At 49.6% G+C, this 18,219-nt stretch overlaps 1 long non-coding RNA gene across 1 annotated transcript; it reads left to right on the top strand.

The window, feature by feature from the left end:
• The first annotated feature begins 12,071 nt into the window (after positions 1-12,071).
• Positions 12,072-16,994, top strand: LOC128802369 (uncharacterized). The gene is made up of 3 exons (XR_008435386.1): positions 12,072-12,157; positions 12,672-12,794; positions 16,823-16,994. It is a non-coding gene; the product is annotated as an uncharacterized LOC128802369 (long non-coding RNA).
• The last annotated feature ends 1,225 nt before the right edge of the window (positions 16,995-18,219 follow it).

Below are 18,219 nucleotides of genomic sequence, written 5' to 3'. Positions count from 1 at the left end.
GACCTCTTGTGTCTGTGGAAGGTGCCACACAGGAAAAGTTAGGGTGGGATGAGAGGTGCACCCTGGACAGACCCCATCGGGATGGGGGCTCAGACTGCTGGCATCCCACATTCTCTTCTGGAGAGTAGAGGGGGCAATTTGGTCCTGTGTCCATCTTGCCTTGGTCTCTTTGCCAACTGAAGGGGCCCTTTGACCACCCTCGTGAATTTCCATGGGAGGTGGCGCCTGGTGGAGGAGGAGCCCTTCTTCACCCACTTCCCCACCCAAGCAGCTGTCCTGCCTCTGGAGCTGCTGCCTCCCAGGCATGCCCTGGGGCTGCTTGTCCTGCTGAGGGCCAGGGTGTCCGGGAGAGGTGACAGAAGCCGAGGGGAAGGGAGGGACATGCAACGCTGCAGGCGCAGAAGCCTCCCTCACTCTGTTCCCCGCGGCTGCCTCCGCAATTTCTATTTACAGCCCTGCTGCCTCCCCTCCTGGCCACAGTGCTGCTGCTGTTGCTGGTTTCCAGGGCTGCTCTGTAATTAAGCATCCTTGTCTCCTACAACTCCTCCACTTCGCAAGCCCAGCGGCAATCGGGGCTGGGGCTGCACCAGGCTTGATGGCCACTCCAAAGGGCTGCTCCCTGGCAGTGGCTGAAGACTGCTGGGGATCGGGATGGTTCCCAGCCCCTGCTCCCTCTGCCCTGTCTGAGTCCTTTGGGCATTGGGGGTGTCTCTGATCCTCTGCTTTACTCTTGGAGGAAGGAGCAGGCTACGCAGGCCAGACCTGGCCTTGGACTGGGGTTTCTGCCCACTGGAAGGACCCTTCCTGCTGCAGTGCCAGACTGCTCCACATGGCACCCTGTGCCCTAGACAGGATATCTGTGGGTTGGTGGTGGCCCCAGGCCCATAAGAGAGCAGACACACTCCTGTGGTGGCTGTCCCGGGGTACAGGCACACAAGAGACTGAGCAGTACCTCTTCTGCCCCTGTGCTGAGTGTGGGAGAGCAGAGACTTTCACTCTGTTGCTTTGGTGGAAGATCCTCTCCAGTCAACAGCTTTGGGGCTGGGAAAGCCAGAGAGACTTGACAGAGGTGGAGATAGGTTCTCATGGTGCTGGAATTACACTCATGTGCTCATTGGTGCAGTGAGATGTTTTGTACAAACCTCATCTGCTTCCAGTCCGAGCTTCAGCCCTTCCTGCTGACTTCTCTCTGTCATCAGATGCTTTTGCTCTGGTGCCCCCTCTGTGCAGGCTGGGGCTGCAGGCACTCAGCCAAACATACCCTTTTCCACCAGGACTCACTCTCTGACTCACAGGAGAAGCTCCACAAGCTGCCCCTTATTCTTCTGGCTTCCCAAAACACTGACTCCTTGGTCTAGTCCCCTCCCCTCCCATCACCACTCCCCACTACAGCACTCCTATCCACCTGTCCATGTTGACTTCCCACCCTTCCAGTCTGGTCCCAGCTCTGACTCTTTTTCCAGCATCTCCATTCCTTTCCTGTCTGCAGCCTTTCCTCCTTCCCTAGCATCTCCCCCACATCCTGTTCTCCAGCAGGGAGCTAGTACTGGGAGTTGCATTCTGAATGAGGATAGCAGAGATGGGAGGAATGAATGCAATCATTTAAATCAAAGAACAACATACAAAACCTGCACAGTGACTTCAAGACACATAAAAATCACTCTAATGAGTGGCCAAAAACCAAGTATGAGGTGTTGCTGACTGCTGTGATTTCCTGGGAAAGAGAGTAGTTCAGAAAAACATTTTGAAACCATCTCCAAAATCTGGGATTCCCTCCAGCTGAATGCCTTCTGTAACCTGCTATAAATTATCCCATTATGGGGGGAAAAAAATCAGGCAACTGTCAGCTGGAAAAGTCTGTATTGCAGGGATGTGGCAGCAACCAACAACACTTGCTTACCTCACCTGCTCAAGGACCTTCTCCAGAGTTGTGGCTGGAATTAGGACCCCATGTGCTCTGGCTCTGCCCTCCTCTCCAGGCCTGTACTGCTGGAAGTCATTCCTTAATGTTCCTTTGCACCTTGTGAGAGAGCCATCCCGACACTGTGTGGGCATGAGGGGAGTGGTGGGAAAACACCTGTGGAGCTGTGGGCATCCCTGTGCTCCTCGAAGAGGGTGTGGAGCAGGCATGGCAGCGTGGACAAGCTGTGCTAACTCAAGTGTGAGCCTTTGTGCAGGGGGAATGGAGAGCTTCAATCACAGGTAGCTCTGCACTCTACTAAAGGGACCTGGCTGTGTGGATGGCCATTTAATTAGGAGAAATGCACAACTTGAAACTGCCATAAAGAGTCGCCCTGAAACAAGCAACCTCTCATTTCAGCATCATGTAAAAGAGTTGAGTAGTTCCCTGGTTCATTCCTGCTTTGATCCTTAGAGGCAGAATTGAATCTTTATTGAGGGCTGCTGTGTCTCCGAGTGCACATTGCACTCAGTGAATAATAGGCCATTCAGTGACGCATTCCACATTGATCCAAAGCCCAGCTTTCTCTGGGAGTGACCAGAATGCACACAAAACCATCTTCAGCCTCAGATCAATCCTCACAAGGGATCTGGCAGGGAAGCAAATGCCAGTTCCTGCTCCAGGGCCCTGCCCTGCCTCTCTGTGGCTCTAGTTAGCGCTCCAGTGGCAGGAGAGCAGATGCTCTAGGGCAGCCAGTCTAGTTTGAAGCTCAGACTTTGTTGACAGCTGGACATACCACAAGGGTTCAACAAACAAGGAAGCAAACAAGCCTGGGGTGACTTGTTTTCTATCAGAGGAACATGGTGTGATGCCTACAGCATGCACTGGTCAAATCTGAGTTACAGCCTGGCCTAGCTAGGGAGCCAGTTGGTTTCCTTGTTAGTTTGTCTATGAAAGGATGCACCAGAATCACAGGCATCGTGATTGTCTCAGGTGCTCTCTAAGCCTTGGTAACTGACACAGATTGCAGAAGCTTTCTGAGCTCTTCCCAAACCAAGGGGCAATCAGTGGTGGGTGTCCTCTGCTAGTGTCAGGGGAGTCAATCTAGCCAGGTTAGGACACAGTTTTGCCTGAACGAGTTCATTAACCAAAACATGAATGCAGTGGTTAAATACCCCTACAGTGGAGGTTTGTGCTGGTCTTATTCAGACACATTTGGCAATACCAGGATGAGTTATCTAAGCCTAAATTGGTTTCTTTCCCATGCCTTTTTTCTCCTTTGGCAATTTTTTTCTTATGTGATTACACAAATCAACAAACATCACACAAATGAGATCCAACACTCTGTGTACCCTGCGTTGGCTGGATACACAGCAGGAACCCTAAGAGGTTCCTTTATAATGAGATTTCTCTTATATCCAGCATCAGGGCCTCCATGACAAAACTGAAGACCAAAAATACTGTCCTGGACAAATGTGGGTTTCCTGTATCTACTCACATTGGCCAGCTTACTTGTAGCTCCCTATGTAGTGCAGTAATTCTGAGTGCAGGACATGGGGAAGAGACAGATTTTCCCCTAGTACCTGCAAGTTAGAGGAGGGCTGGGACAAAAGAGTGACTGAGCATAACACTGCCTCTTCCAGGGTTTTGGTGACAGTTCTTTGTTCATACTCAGGCAGTCCTGCAGAGAGAAACAAATTGCCTAACTAAAATATAGAGAGCTGAGGCTGTCAAGCAAAGGCCTAAAGAGAGGTATGATGGAGCAGGAATATGAAGGAGGACAGGAAAAGGCAGGGTGAGGAGAGAGTGGGCAGAACCAGAAATTGTGGCTAGGATTAAATGATGGGGCTGTAAGGAGAAGTAGAGTCAAAGGCAGGGATCAGAATAGAAATTTAGAGCTAGGGGGCAGTGAAAGCACTGGGTAAATGAAGTCAAGGTGAGTGAAGCAGGGCTCTGGGAGCTCACAGGGACCAGGGTGCTGCCAACACTGAAGCCCCAGTTTAGCCTGAGCACTTACACAGCTCTACTTCCAGCTGTTTCAGGAGCAGCAGTTGAATCTTCCCCTGCCTCCTGGTGAGGGAAGGGAAAGCACATGCTCATGGGTCAGCCCTCAGAGCTCAGCCTCACTGCTACAGTGCTGACCCAACCCATATGGGAGAGATGCAGGACTGTCACAAAATGTAGGTCAGGGGCTTAAAGTCCGTTTTGCAGGTTTAAAGGTCTCAGCCCTCTGATGTTTGCTCCAAAGGATGATACATTCCCAGTTAAGGGATGCTGTTCCCTCTTCTTGCTCCCTTATCTATGTTAGTTGTCTGGCCATCATTTTCCAGGAGCTGAGATGGAGTCCACTTCACGTGACCTACAGTGGTACCAAAAACTAAGCCATAGGGATCACACTCCGAACACACACAGCACTGAGACCACCAAAAATGAGGCTGTCAGAGTCTGCCCTTGTGCTCCCAGAGCCAGTCTTTTGGCCTCTGGCATGTGCCACTAAAGGGCAAGGACAGTACCACCTGGAACAGGTACCAGAGCAGTGCCTGGTGAGGGGAAAGTCCCTCAGACCTGGAAATCTATGCACTGGGAAGGCCAGAAAGAATGATGCCTGAAGAAAGTGCTTAGCAAAGCTGAAGCCAAGGGTGCAAATGTGAAGGAAGGAGTGAGTAGTGGTATGAAACAGTGAGCAGCATCCTCTGCACCAGGAAGGCCTGCTGGAAAAGAAGTGCGTGATAACCTGACTCCGAGCATCTATCAGGATGGTGGATGAAGGAAGAAGCTGGTGTTTCACAACTTCTGAGTTCCCTTTGCATCCTGGGTGGTTGCTGCCATTTGTTTTCTTCTTTGGTGATAATTGTACGTCGTTTCTCTGCATGGTTCACTGCACAAATGATTTCACATGCCCGCCCGAGCTGTGCTTTATTGTACTTTGTTTAAATATGCGAAATTGTATGCAACTCCATGTGACGTCTTATGCAAATTGCTTCTTGTGTTACTGTGCATATTTGAAATTAATTTGAGTATGATCACAGCCCTGACTCTGAAGCCATTGTTTAGACTGAGCACTTACCCAGCTCCCCTGATCCTTCCAGTTATCTCAGGAGCAGCAGCCTGAGCCTCCCCCGCCTGCCTCAGCCTTGATCCAGAAGCAACGTGCGCTGGAGGTGACACAGCTTAGATGAAGGTCGTGTTCCAGGCCTCTGCTGAGTTTGCCAGTTAGAGCAGCCAAAAACTGAGTATTTAATGGGAAAGCTGGAGCACCAAACTTATGTCCCAGAAGGGTCTGCAGACATGCACTCATGGGGAGCAAATTTTAATACCTGCAGAGCCAGGCTAGACTCTGGACAAGGACATTCCATCCAGTGGTTCAACAGCTCACCAAGGTATTCAAAGGCATGTAGGCTTAGAAGAAAGCACTGATGTTACAACATCAGAAATTAAAGATGCTTTCTGGAAAAGATTGCTAACAATCTGCCCCTTCTGGCAGTGAATCTGCAGGTATAAGGCAAATGCTCTACACAGAGGTGTTCCATGTTCTTAAAAAGATCAGATTCCATTAAGAACATCTACTAAACACAGCAGCCATAACACAGGCAGCAATATATTTTCTATGTTAATCTCTGAACAACAATCAAGCCATTTAAGCAACATTCTTCATGCTAATTTTCCCTTTTCTCCTCTTCTTGGTTATGAGTCAGCCACTAGGCTTGAAACCCCTAACCTTCATTGCTGAGGAATGATGTAGACCTCACTCTGGCAAGGCCTTAATCATCTGTTAAAGAACAGAAAAGAGACAGTCAACCACTGAGTTTCCCGTAACTCCCGTTTTATCCCTGGCTCATATAACCCACTGTAATCTGGCAGTGAAGTGTTTCATGCAAGGATTTCTGTGCTGGGCAGTAGAGCACAGGTGGGTGCTGGGAGGCAGGGGTGGCTGGAGCTGTGGGCCACGTCCCAGGGCTGCTGGTGTCCAGGGCTGGCAGCAGAGAGGAGCGAGGCAGGTGGTGCTCCCAGGCAGGTGCAGCTGGTTCACTGTAGCACCCAGCCTGTGGCTGTCCTGGGAGAGCTGCTGTCATCTTTCCCCTTGACAGATGCTCCTGGGGCATCCCCTTCTCTCATCTCCTTTTGCCATCCTGTGCCAAGGTGGTCTCATTCAGCTGACTGCATACTTTGGGAAAGGGGTGATGGATGGACCCTGGCCAGTAATCAGTACCCTGGCTGGGCAGTAAGCCAGTGGGGGAGCTGGCCTCAAAGCCCCTGAGTGCCCAGCTCACTCTCCCCTGGGCTGCAGTGTGGAGGAGCCCTCTTCTGCTCATCAGAAATCCCCTCAGATCTGCAAGACACCCAGCTATCACCTGAAGCAATTGGTCTTGGGCCTGCCTGTCACATACTGTCCCCTCCAATTTCTGTGCTTAGCTCTCTGCATGCTGGAGGCTGGAGGATTCACATCCTCACTCCTTGGGAAATTACAGCCCTACAGCACTCTGCAGTATCCCCAGGACACCATCCCACAGCCCCATACAGCCCTACTTCCAGGCGAGCCCCAGGCACCCAGCTTGGCTTGAGCTGCTTTGAGGGCAAAGTCGTTATGAAAATGTCCTGCAATTGCGTAAGAAGAGAGGATTGGCAGAGATCTCCTGGCCTGCGGCAGGCAGCCCCATCACATCTTCTTGCTCAGAGACTTCCAGTCCCACAACAAGTTGTCTCCTGGCCTCACTGCTGCTGTTGAAAGGCTGTTCCAGATCCTTGCACAGGCAGGTGGGAAGCTCCTTCCAATTTCCATCCTCAGTGTACCCATGGCCCAGCCTGTGATAACTCATTCTTGTGCCAGCACTGTCCTCGGGCTTAAATTCAATGTCAAAACCCTTTGTTAACAGAGAGTTAATGTTGCTTGGTGATAGCTCATTCATTCCCAGAACATTATGTTCATCAAACGCAAACTTGTGGAAAAACAGGGCATTTAGAGCTAAAGTACATGCCCAGGCAACCTTACTTGTGCACCTTCTGAGCTGGCAGCTGCCAGAGGGACTGTCAGCTCTCTGTCTGCATTCACTGCGTCAAGTATAAAGTGTTCTGTGATCATCAGTGGGAGCGTTACCTGGGACCGGAGGGGGTGAGCAAGGAGGGGAGAGCCAGGCCCTTGGGGGCAGGCGGGGTGGGGATTTTGGCTGCCAGCTTTGGGATGAAAGGCAAAGTATTTCTGCCCATGGGATACCGGGTTCTTTCAGTGCACCGCTTTCAAGGACAGAAGGAGATTACATGTGATTAGGACGTCCTGGGGTAAAGATTTCACCAGGCACTCCACTCTGCAACAGCACTGAAGGCAGCAACTTTCTGGCAAGTGTCAGCTCATAAAAACGCAGCCATGTGGCATCAGTGCTTTGGGATGAGCAGACCAGTGCTCACCTGACCCACTGCACTGCGGAGTCACTGGGGTGGCGGAAAGCCATCTCCAGCAGCAAGTTTAGCTAGCCCGGCAGGTTTGGCACAACCACAGCTGGGGAGGACTCCTGCGATTTTTGGTGGCATCAGGCTGTTTGCCCTTTTGTGCAGTTGCAGTCATGCTTTTTCTACCACAGAGGCTGCTGTATCTAAGGTGAAGGATGCTAGAAGGCTGCCATGAGCTTCAGTCCCATCCCAGGCTTCATATTAAGGGAATTCAGACCAGAATTGCCAGCATGGCTACAGAGATGTACAGTGCACAAGAGCCAGGGCTGAAGATTTTGGAAATTTTAATACATGGTGATTGCATAAGTTTCAAGCACAGAAGCAAAGAATGGCCAGAGGGACTCCCTCTGTACACCACTGCCCTGTTACCCATGCTGCTGCCATTTCCAGCTCACCTTTCTCACTGCATTAAAACATTAGTGCATTAGAAACTGCTAATGTTTAAAACAAATTTTCTTACAGTGTTTGCTGCTGGGTGCATATTTTCTAAAGAGTGACTTACAGGAAGTTCAGTGTCAAGGACAGCCACAAATCCTGCCCTAGACAGACTGCTCAGCATCCTTCTGTCCAACTAGGCTTTGTGCTGGGCTCCTATCTCCAGAAGTTTTGAGGGAGCAAGTAGCATTTCTCAAATTTGTTCTCTACTTTCTGAAGTTTTTCGTATGTGTACTGTGTGCAGTACCTGCCTTCTTGCTGACCCAAAAGGGCAGCTGGCCATATTTGCCATAGCAAGGATGTGCAGATGATGGGAGCTGATCTGGGGAAAGCAAAGGGCTGTCAGCTGGCAGGCCTGGAGGGCTCCACTCCAGAAAAAGGAGACAAGGAACAAGCAAAGAGTGACTTCTCAGGTGGCAGCTGCTCCTCAGACAGAGCCAAGGCTTCTGTGACAGATGCTCGCTCTGCCTGCAAGGCTGGAGGAAATGAAGCCCCAGGTGACCGTGGTGCTGAGAGAGTTCCTGGAAAACACAAGCATCCTTGCTAAAATGAGGCCCAGCAATGATGCAAAAGATTTTCTAGGAACTCTTGAGTATCTAGGTGAGACTGAGAACTGCCCTGAGGATGTGGAGATCATTATGCCAGCCTGTCTGAGAGGAGGAGCTCAGCCAGCTGAGTGGGAAGGAAGCACTTGAACCTGCAGAATGCTACTTGCTGCATCTCTGGACTCACCTGCTCTGATCCAAGGACTTGCTGCTTCCAGTGAGACACTGGGCAGGAAACATGTGCCCTTGGGTCCCACATTCCTCCAGGCAGAACACCTGGCCACAGCTGGACTCCCTAAAGCCCTGTCTAGAGAAACTTCCATGTGGAGAATCAATAAATAATCCAGGAGCTTTTGGGTCTAGTAAGAAGGCCCAGGAACAAGTTTGCAACTCTTGTGCACTCAGCTTGAATAGTGGAAAACTACCCAGAAAGCAGACAGCACTGTGGAGTGTGAGGAACATAAGGATGGAGAGTGCAAAATGAGAAAGGGACAGTGCTCTGTCAAACAGGCAGAACACGCTTATGGATACAGGCAGTTGGATCTGCTTGCCTCTGAAACAGAAGAAATACATCAAATCCTGATGGGATGCACTCAGAAGTGCTGAGTGAGCCAGCAGAAGTCATTGCAAGGCCACTCTCGGTAACTCTTGATTGGTCATAGCACCTGGGAGAAGTACCTGAACACCCGGGGAAAGCAAACATCTCTCCTGTCTTCAAGAAGGGCAAGAAGGAGGATCCAGGGTCAGTCAGCTTCACCTTGATCCCTGAGAAGGTGATGGAACAGGTGATCCTGGAAATCATTTCCAGGCACGTGGGTGACAAGAAAATCATCATGAATAGATGGATTCATCCAGGGGAAGTCATGCTTGACCAACTTGATAACCTTCTATGATAAAATGCCTCACCTTCAACAGGGCCTTTGACACTATCTCCCACAAAATGCTCACAGACAAGTTGCTGATGTACGGGCTGGATGAGCTAACAGTGAGGTGGCTGAAGCCTGGCTGAATGGCCGGGCACAGAGAGTGAGCAGTGGCACGATGTCTAGCGGGAGGCCAGTACCCAGCACTGACTCCTGGCTGATAGAGGCCCTCTGGGTGATTCCTCAGCAGGGCCAGGCTGGACCAGATGACCTCCAGAGCTCCCTGCCAACCTCAGCCACTCCGTGATTCTGTGAAACCACTTACTGGGAATGGTTTCTGATGAGTGCCACCCCAAGCTGTGCCTGGGCTTTGTCTCAGGCAGCAATAGCTGAATTGGGCTAAAACTGCAGCAGCTGTGTGACAGGACGGGTGACTGCAGGTCCCCAGTCTGCCCTGTGTCCCATGGCTGAGTACTCTGGCACAGATACAGTCATGGCTTCAGCAGATGGCAGGCTTGCCTCTAACAAGGACAGAATGACTTCCCCATCCCAGGAAGAGGTGGAAAGAAGGAAGGATGAAGCTGATATGGGAGAAAAGGACATGATGGACAGGGAAACTCTCTGCAACTAGCTCTGCTTCTCATCAGGAGCTGTTCCCTCCAGCCATATGGCTGTGTGCCTTGCCTGCTGGGGAAAAAGGAGTGTCCAGGTATGTGATATGGGGGAGAAACAGTGGCAAGATTGCAAGATGTGCTGTGACTAGCTAACACTACTGCTGCTGAGCTTAGCTCTTTGGGAACTACTGCACAAGGAGGGCGATGAAGTAACCCTGGGAGATAAGCTGTCTGCAGTACAGTGAGAGGAAGCAAGGCAGCTAGTGAGTTTTCCCTGCTGATGTTGTAAACACATCTAAAAAAGTACTTCCCTGAACGTGATGTTTACCTGAAACTTGGGAGCCTTGCCCAGAGGGATCTGCTCCAGATGCTGTGAAAACTCTGGGATACAATAAAGGTGCAAGTGCTGCTGAAATCTAAAAAGCCACCCAGAGTGATGCAGCCCAAGCCTTTTAACTCTGAAAACCTCTCAGCATGTTTCAGTCCATAATGAATTCTGGAGGGGTTCACGGTGCACAGACTTGGTGCATCTCTGATGTTACACACTGTGAAAACACTTGTAGCAGACCATCCTTCCACACTTTGCTGTGCTTACCCACAGGGCTCCTGGCAGACTCTGTTATCCCTAGAAACCCAACAACAGACTACTTGTCCAGCACTGCATTTTATCCTGGCTGGATTTGCCTCCTTCCCCTTCAGCTGGCCACAGCCCCAGGCCCCTCTCTCCCAGCCTCTTTCTCATCCCTGTCAGGCAGCAGCTGCATGTATTAATTAGCTTCCCCTCCGATGGGCACTTCAAACCTGAAAAAACCCTCCAACTTCAATTCATCAGGAAGATCACATTAAGCCCATCTAATCTCGCTGTCTGACAGGGTAACTGCTCTGGCGGACTGGGGGGGTGTAGTAGATGTGATAAGTCTTGACTCCAAAGCTTTTGATAGAGTGAAAGGCACAAACAGTGGGGGAAAAAACACAGTTGGAATTTCCAGAAGATGCACACGATTGCCAAAAAGTATATACAGCTGGTTTGGGGAGATTGCACTGTCAGGGTGGAGAGACACTTTTCAGCGGGGCTGTGGAAATCGGTAGATTTATTTTCATCACTGAGAGCTTAAGCTGTGTGGTAGAAAAAGCTTTTTAACTATCGAGCAATAAAACGCTGGACTAGATTGGCCAGGGAGCCTTGTCACTGTAGGCTGTTGAGAACAGGTTCAACAAATATCTGTCAGGAATGAGTTGTGCTTACTTAATCTTGTCATCGGGTCAGGAGGCTGAATTACATGATCGCCCGAGGTCTCGTCCCAATTTCATTTCCCCCAATTAAATTAAATAAACCTCAGAAATCATTGTCAGAAGCAAGCTGCAGCAAGCTATACTTACTGCAACCCCCCACCTTCAGTCAGTGCTGATCAGTTAGATCAGCACTAATCCCATCCAGGTGTAAACCAGGTTTAAGACCTACCACTCTTTCTCCAACATGAAAACCAGCACGATGAAACCCTTTCAGTTCTGCTGCAGAGGCATGTGATACATTTAGTTCAGATTGGCTTTTGTGTATTTCTCCAAAGAACGGAGCCTTTTCTGAGATGCTGGGTTTTAAACTTCCTTTCTGAGACAGCTTATGAGAGCAGGCATTGTCTGGGAGAAACACCAAGAAGTTACCTGCATAAAGATCACAAGACTTTGGACTGATCTCTTACCCCTGAAGGAAAAACTCTTTGGGGGATGGAGCAGAAAAATGTGGGCTTGTGGACCTGTGTTCAGCACATCTTTTCTTATAATGCTGTGCTTGTTGTGCTAACCTGCTCTGCCTGCCAAGGAAGCACAGCAAATTGCAGGGAGAGGTAAATCTGTGCAGCCTTAGAAAGAGCCAAACTCAGAAGAGAAAAGGACTGCCCAACTAAATTAAGGCTGAGCTCCTTCCCTTCTATGATGGCTCATTTTGCTGTGCACATCCTTGTGTATAAAATGGGTTTTTAGAGAGAAGTTAATCCATTCCAGCCTTTTGCTAAGCAAAGGAAGGCTCCATGTCCGCTCCTATGGAGAGCAAGGGTAGGCACGGAGACAGACTCTGTTATTCCAGCTCCCCCACACTGCTGCCAGCCCCAAGCCCACCTCTGAATATGAGTGACAAATTGTATACAGCATCCTAAATAAGATTAATGTAATGATCTCTTTAAGGCTGTTGTCTTTGTGATCACGTCACATCGGGGCTTCATAATCATCTTGTGAATGATGAATCCACCCAGATCTGTCTCTTCTTCTATCATTTCTAACCAGTGAATCTCTGTGTGTAAAAGACATTCCTGTTAGCAGGAGCAAAGAACAGGACCTCGCACTTCTCTGCTTCAGACTGTGAGTAATTCTCCTAAATGCATTTAATCAGCAAACTTCCTTTTCATGCTGCTTTTTGCTGAGCTAGAGCCATTACTGCAAGCAGAATTATTCCCACGGCCAGTGACATTCCTCCATGGTGGCAGTTCCCTTTTGACTCCACACATCATCTGCCTCTCCCCGGCATTTTACCCACCTAAAATTCTCCTACTAATTCCTTTCACTTCAGCTTATCTAGCTGCCTTCCAGCCCTTACTGCAACAAATGCCCTACTGAAATCCAACTAGATTAGATTTACCAATTTCTTTTTTCACCCAGGTAAGGGAAAGGAGGTAAAGAAAAGGATCAAGTTAAGGGCACACAGTGCTTTTGTTGATAAACCCATTTTGTATTTGATTCCATTTTCCACTTACTGCTGTAGCTTTAATTCTGTTTTCCTTCTGTAATTTGTTCTTAACCTTATACTCTGTTGAGACTAGACTAATGGGTTTGCAGCTGCCCAGAGTACTTTGTTTTCTCTCTTCCTGAAATATAGCTCCTTCTTCCCAGCCCTGACATGCTTACTCTGAAGTTGATAGATATGCTGCAAATCTTTGCTCCCAAAACTGCTGCTTCCTCAGACGTCTTTGAAAAAAAAAAACAAACCACAAATATCAAGGTAAGGTGGTGAGCTCCAGTCTTGCTTTTACAGAGCTTCTTGAGATTTGCTTTTGCCTTAATACATCAAACTACTGTTCTCCACCCTTTCTTCTGTCCTCTTCTCCCACCTTTTTCAGCACCATCCTTCTTATTGAGAAATGACATGAGGCAGCTGTAAAGACCCAGAGGTGTTTTAGCAGCACTGTGGTGAGCACTGAAGGTGGTGTGAGGAGTGCATCACCTGGGCACCCACCCCTCTGCTCTCCTGGTGAGCTGAAAGCCACAGTTTAGGCTATCACAGAGGCAAGTTTCTCAAAAATGGGGGGCTAAGAACTGATTCTTTACCTTCTGAAAGGGAACAGAAATCCCCTGAAACTCATCACAGATTCTCCAACTGCAAAGAAACATGCAGACACCTAAACCAAGAATGTAAAGGAGTTATTAAAGTATCTCTGGTTCTGAAGGGGTGAGGGTTTTGTGTAGGGAGGGAACTCTTACATGCTGCAATGTAGTTTTAAATGCCATTTGAGTGATTGCTGCTGTTTCAAAAAACATGGGTGTCACAGCTTAAGGAGTCACCCCCAAACCAACCAGATCTTGCTGTTAGGAGATTCATCTGTAGTATAAAATGGGACAAGTTGTGCTACAGAGGGTGGCAAGCCAGCTGGAGAAGAGACATTCGTGCAGAAAGGCTTTACAGATGCTAATGCTGCTGTCAGCACAGATGCATTTCCACGGGGCCAAACAAGCATGCTGCCCTTTTGGCTCCCAGCGTTGTGAAGACACTGAACACTGGCTCATGGCAGATGAGCAGCACAAAAACACTGGCCCACACAAAAAGTCAGGTGGGAAGGGATTTCTAGAAGTCTCTAGCCCAATTATAGCAGGGTAAGTCCAAAGTTAGACCAGCTTGCTTAGGGCCTTGCTCACAAAACTTCTGAACATCTCCAAGGATGGAGAGATCCCAGTTTTTTATAAGGCACATCTTCCCCTACTGAACTGTTCTTAAGGGGAAGAAAATTTTTTCTTACACACATTTAGAATTTCTTTATTTCAACATTTGTCCCTTGTTTCTTGACCCTTGTTTGCTGCCTTCTCAGAGTCTGGCCTTCTCTCTCTTCTCTACAGCTTTCCTTTAGATAGGAGCAGACAGCAACTAGACACACCCTCGGTGTTCCCTGTTTAGCAAACCCAGCTCCCCCAGCCTTCTCCTAATGCATTGTGTGCTCTACCCTCCACCATGGGGGCCTTTTCCTGGCTATGCTGCAGCTTGGGTGTAATCTTCCAGGTGGAGCCTCACGCCGCTCAGGTGGATAGGAATAATAATTTCCCTTGATCTGCTGACTACATCTTTGCTAATGCAGCCTAGGGGACCTTCATTGCTTGAAGGGCACACAGCTGAATCATGTTTAAAATGCTTTTTGATAATTTTTGTGGGGATCTAATAAAATAAAGGGGTTATTGCCACAGAGAACTTACTGCCCTACTAGAGCAGGCTTTGCCTGTGCCCTTGTGCTGTGCTTTGGCTGTGCCCACTCAGGAGAGACCCTCTCAGGCACTTCTGATGTAACTGGGATTTTTGCCCTGTGTTGAAGGTCCTCAGCCATTCTTGCTGTCCTTACACATCCAATGAGTGGTATTTTTTCCTCCTTTGAAATTATGGGATTTGTATTCATGGCACATTGGCCAGAAGTTTCAGTAACTATCTGCCCTGGCTACACTACAGTGGCCAAATGACCTCAGCCTGGAGCCAAGGCTGATCCAATCACAGGTTGTTACATTCCTGCCCAACAGGGACCCACCTCCAAGTTCCCAGTTCTCCCAGTTTCTCCCAGTTTCAGAGAAACTTAAATTCTTTCACTGAAAAAGGATTGCATTGTTGCTGCATGTGCTTCCAATTCCAGAGTGTATCCCAGGTGTGTGGTTTCTGGTCTTGCCGTTAACAGAGCAAGATGCCACTATAATGAAATGATTCAGGCAACCAAGCATGTGCAGGATAACACGCATCTGTAACCCTCCATTACCCTGTATTTCTAAAAGCTTTAACACTAAACAGAAAAGTTACCAAGCAGGGAAAAATGCAATCTATTTCCATGCAGCAGGAGAAAAAAACCAAAGACACAAAAAAACCCAAAAAAAACCCCAAAAAAACCCAACAACAACAAAAAAACCAACCAAAAAAAAAAAAAAAAACACAAAAAAAACACCAAAAAAAAAAAAAAACCTACCAAGAATGACGTGATGAAATGCTCTCTGCTGTGTGCTGCCAGGGGATTTAATCAGCCGATTGCCAAAGAGATGTCAGTTCCCTGAAAAGAGTGAGGACAACACGCCTTGCTGAGAAATATACTCTCAAGATTAAAATACCAGCTGCAGAATAAACCAAATATTGTCCTACAAGCAGCTAAAAATTTGAGTGAGAATGAACAGCCGCCATCCTTAAAATGTGTGTCACTACATCATCACAGCTTCCAAGTCTATCTGTCCATCTCTGCCTACTGGTCAGTACCCCCAACAAATTCAGGTACCACTTGAGCCAGCTTAATGAGGCTATCAGGCCTCCTTAGGCCAGGTTTACCAGCCGTAGGAGCTAGCCAAGCAGGATCCTGTGACACAGAATACCACCCATGTTACTGGGACAGCCACCATGAGCAGTGCAGTTTACACACAGGCAGCAAACAAAAGGTGTTCAAGCACAAGAGAGTACAGTGGCACCACGGGAGGATGGTCTGTAATCACAACTGAAGGGCCAGGGGTGTGTGCTTTGTGTTGGGGTGGTGAAAAAAGAGAGAGCTGGAGAAATCAAGAGAGTAGATAAAGAAGGAAAGCGCTGAGGTGGGAACGTGACAGTCAGATGTGATTGTGGAGGAGGCAACAAGGATGGGAAATGGAACAGGCAGCCAGCGAGGAGGTGTGTGTTTGCCACCCTCCCGGGCCAAAGCTGCACAGCAGAAGTTGTTACAAAGGTTCTGAGAGAGCAATTGTCGTGGTAACCGGCTGGCTTTCTCCACACATTTTCTTTTCTGAGCTTGTCAGGAGCTGGTGCCCTCAGCAGGAGGTGGGAACCCGGCTGTGTTATTCACATGATTCTGCTCCCAGGAGGGAGGCCCCACTAACCTCCCCCTACCACCTGCTCCAGGGCTCTGTTACCTCCTGCAGTCACTTTACACTGCTGCTAGCTTATTTCCTTGCTGCAGAGTTGTGAACATCTCTGTCACCCACTCCCCAGCTCCCAGCCTGGGCTGGCAGTGCTGCTGGGTGAACCACATGGCTGGTGCAGCCTGGCCACCCCTCCTCACACAGCTCCAAGCAAGTTGGATAGCTGGAGGCTGTACCAAAGCTGGCCTTTCTAAAGAAATGAGCTGGTCTGGAGACTGGCCTGGGCCTGTGGGTCTCCACTACACACCTCATGTTACTTGCTGTGCGGCCAGCTCTCAGCCAAGCCTGTCTCTGTGCATGAACACAGCGTAAGGAGGGCACCTCTTCACCCCACACTGCTCCTCCTGCCCCCAGCACCAGTGGTTTTCACCACACTCCTTAGCTGAGCCCAGCCTGTCAGTGTTAATGAAACCCTAGGAGCCCTAAACGCACACACGTGGGACACGGGCATGTCTCACCAGGAGAAACCCGCAGTGGCAACTAGGATGCTCTTCCCTGGTGTGGAAAGGAGCAAGAGCTGCCAGCACAAGTAAAGGGAGGGAACAGAGAGCTGGGAAAGAAGGTAAAGAGATCAGCTGTACTCTCCAGAGACACACACCCGTGTTTCTCTGACTTTGCCGCCTCCGAAGGAAAGGAGATAAGACAAATCAAGTGTCTGTGGCAGATGTTAGTCACGCTGCCTCATGTGCTGCTGAAGGGTGCTCGGCAGTGCAGGGTGGGAGGGGGAGCAGAAAACTCCAGGCACCCTAAGAAAAATTAACCACTTTGTCCCAATCTTCAAGTGACAATTTCCCTTGCCAGCTAGGTATAGGGCATTCTGACAAGCACGCCTGGTTATCAAGTCCAGGCCAGCCCTCTTCGAGGAGACTCACTCCTGTTTCTTCCTAGGCAGCATGAAGGGATGAAGGTGGCTATAAAGGGACACTCTGATGAAGAAGAGAGAAGTAAAAGAGATGTCAGTGCCAGGCTGGAACTCCTCTTCCAAGGCATAAGATTGAATACATTTGCTGCGTTGCAGAACGAAGAGAGAAATGTCACCTTCAGAGGTGATCTGACAATCACAAAAATAAATTACATAGGAGAAAAAAAAAAAAAAAACACACAACAAGATGAGCATTTGTGAATATTCATGAGCAAGTCAAAACCCCCAAATTAACAAGGAAATTAATTTCCAAACTGATTAGGTTGCCAACTCCTTTTATTTAAATAAATCAACAATTGCATTCATGTGACTCCTGCTGAAGAACGCAGAGCTAATCCTGACTCCTCCCAGGAGGAAGTTTGGTGCCGCCTGAGATGACCAATGCAGGCGCTGTGGCCGGAGCCGCCGGCAGATTTCCCTCTGCCCGCTGCTCCGGATGCTGCGGTTTCAGGATCGCCCGAGCCGATCTAACCGCTGGCTGCTGTGCCTGTGCTCTCCCTGGTCCCACCCTCTTACTCATGCTGGCTCGGAAAAGTTGTTCCAGCGTGCCAAGCTGGCAGAAAACACACAACAGTTAAAAAAAAAAGGTTTCTGTCAAGTCAGAGCACCGAAAACAGCTCAGCCAAACGCCCGGCGCGCAACATCACAGGTGAGGAAGGTAACCTAACCTAACCTAACCTGACCTGGAGGTGGGCCCAGCGCCAAAGTTAACCCTGCTCGAGTAGCGGAACGAAGCGCATCTGATCCTGAAGTGTCTAAAGCGGAGCAGAGCAGCAACAGCCCGCGCGGCTGGGTTATTTTATGGGGTGTCTGCAGCGCGGTGCGGGGCTGCCCGGCCAGCCCGGCTTAGCGGTGTGGCGGAGCGGCTGTGTCCCGCAGGAGCAGCCTCGCTGTGCCAGAGGCTCGGCACCGAGCGCCTGCTGCTCCTCCCGCTGCGCCCGGCAGCGCCGGTGCACGGGAGGCAGCGGGAAACTGCCAGAAGAAACCTGGGTGAGCTGAGTCTGTGAAACTCAGTCCTCAGGGACCGGCAGCGAGGGTGAGCTGCAGCCCCCGTCTGAGGTCAAGCTGTGCACGGTTACAAATACGAGAATACGGGAACAATTGGTGCTTGGGTGAGGTTTCACGGAGCCTCCGGCTGCCGGGACAGGGTTACCCTGCTCCCCTCCACGCCCGGCCTTGCCCTCGTGTTCCCGGCAGGGAATGAGATGGTCCGGTTTGCCCATTCTGGCACAAAGCCAGCTGGCGGGAAGTCCTTTCTGTTGGCTGAGCAGGACAAACACGTTTAACAGCGTGCCAGGAGACGCTCGAGCCAGCGCGGGCTGGGACCTATCCAGGCGCTGGCAGCCAAACTTTAGGACAACTC

This window comes from Vidua chalybeata, chromosome 2, assembly GCF_026979565.1.
Source record: "Vidua chalybeata isolate OUT-0048 chromosome 2, bVidCha1 merged haplotype, whole genome shotgun sequence".
In the NCBI taxonomy this organism is placed as follows: Eukaryota; Metazoa; Chordata; class Aves; order Passeriformes; family Viduidae; genus Vidua; species Vidua chalybeata.
Note: the sequence above shows the minus strand (reverse complement) of the source record. Positions and strands in the feature narration are given on the sequence as shown.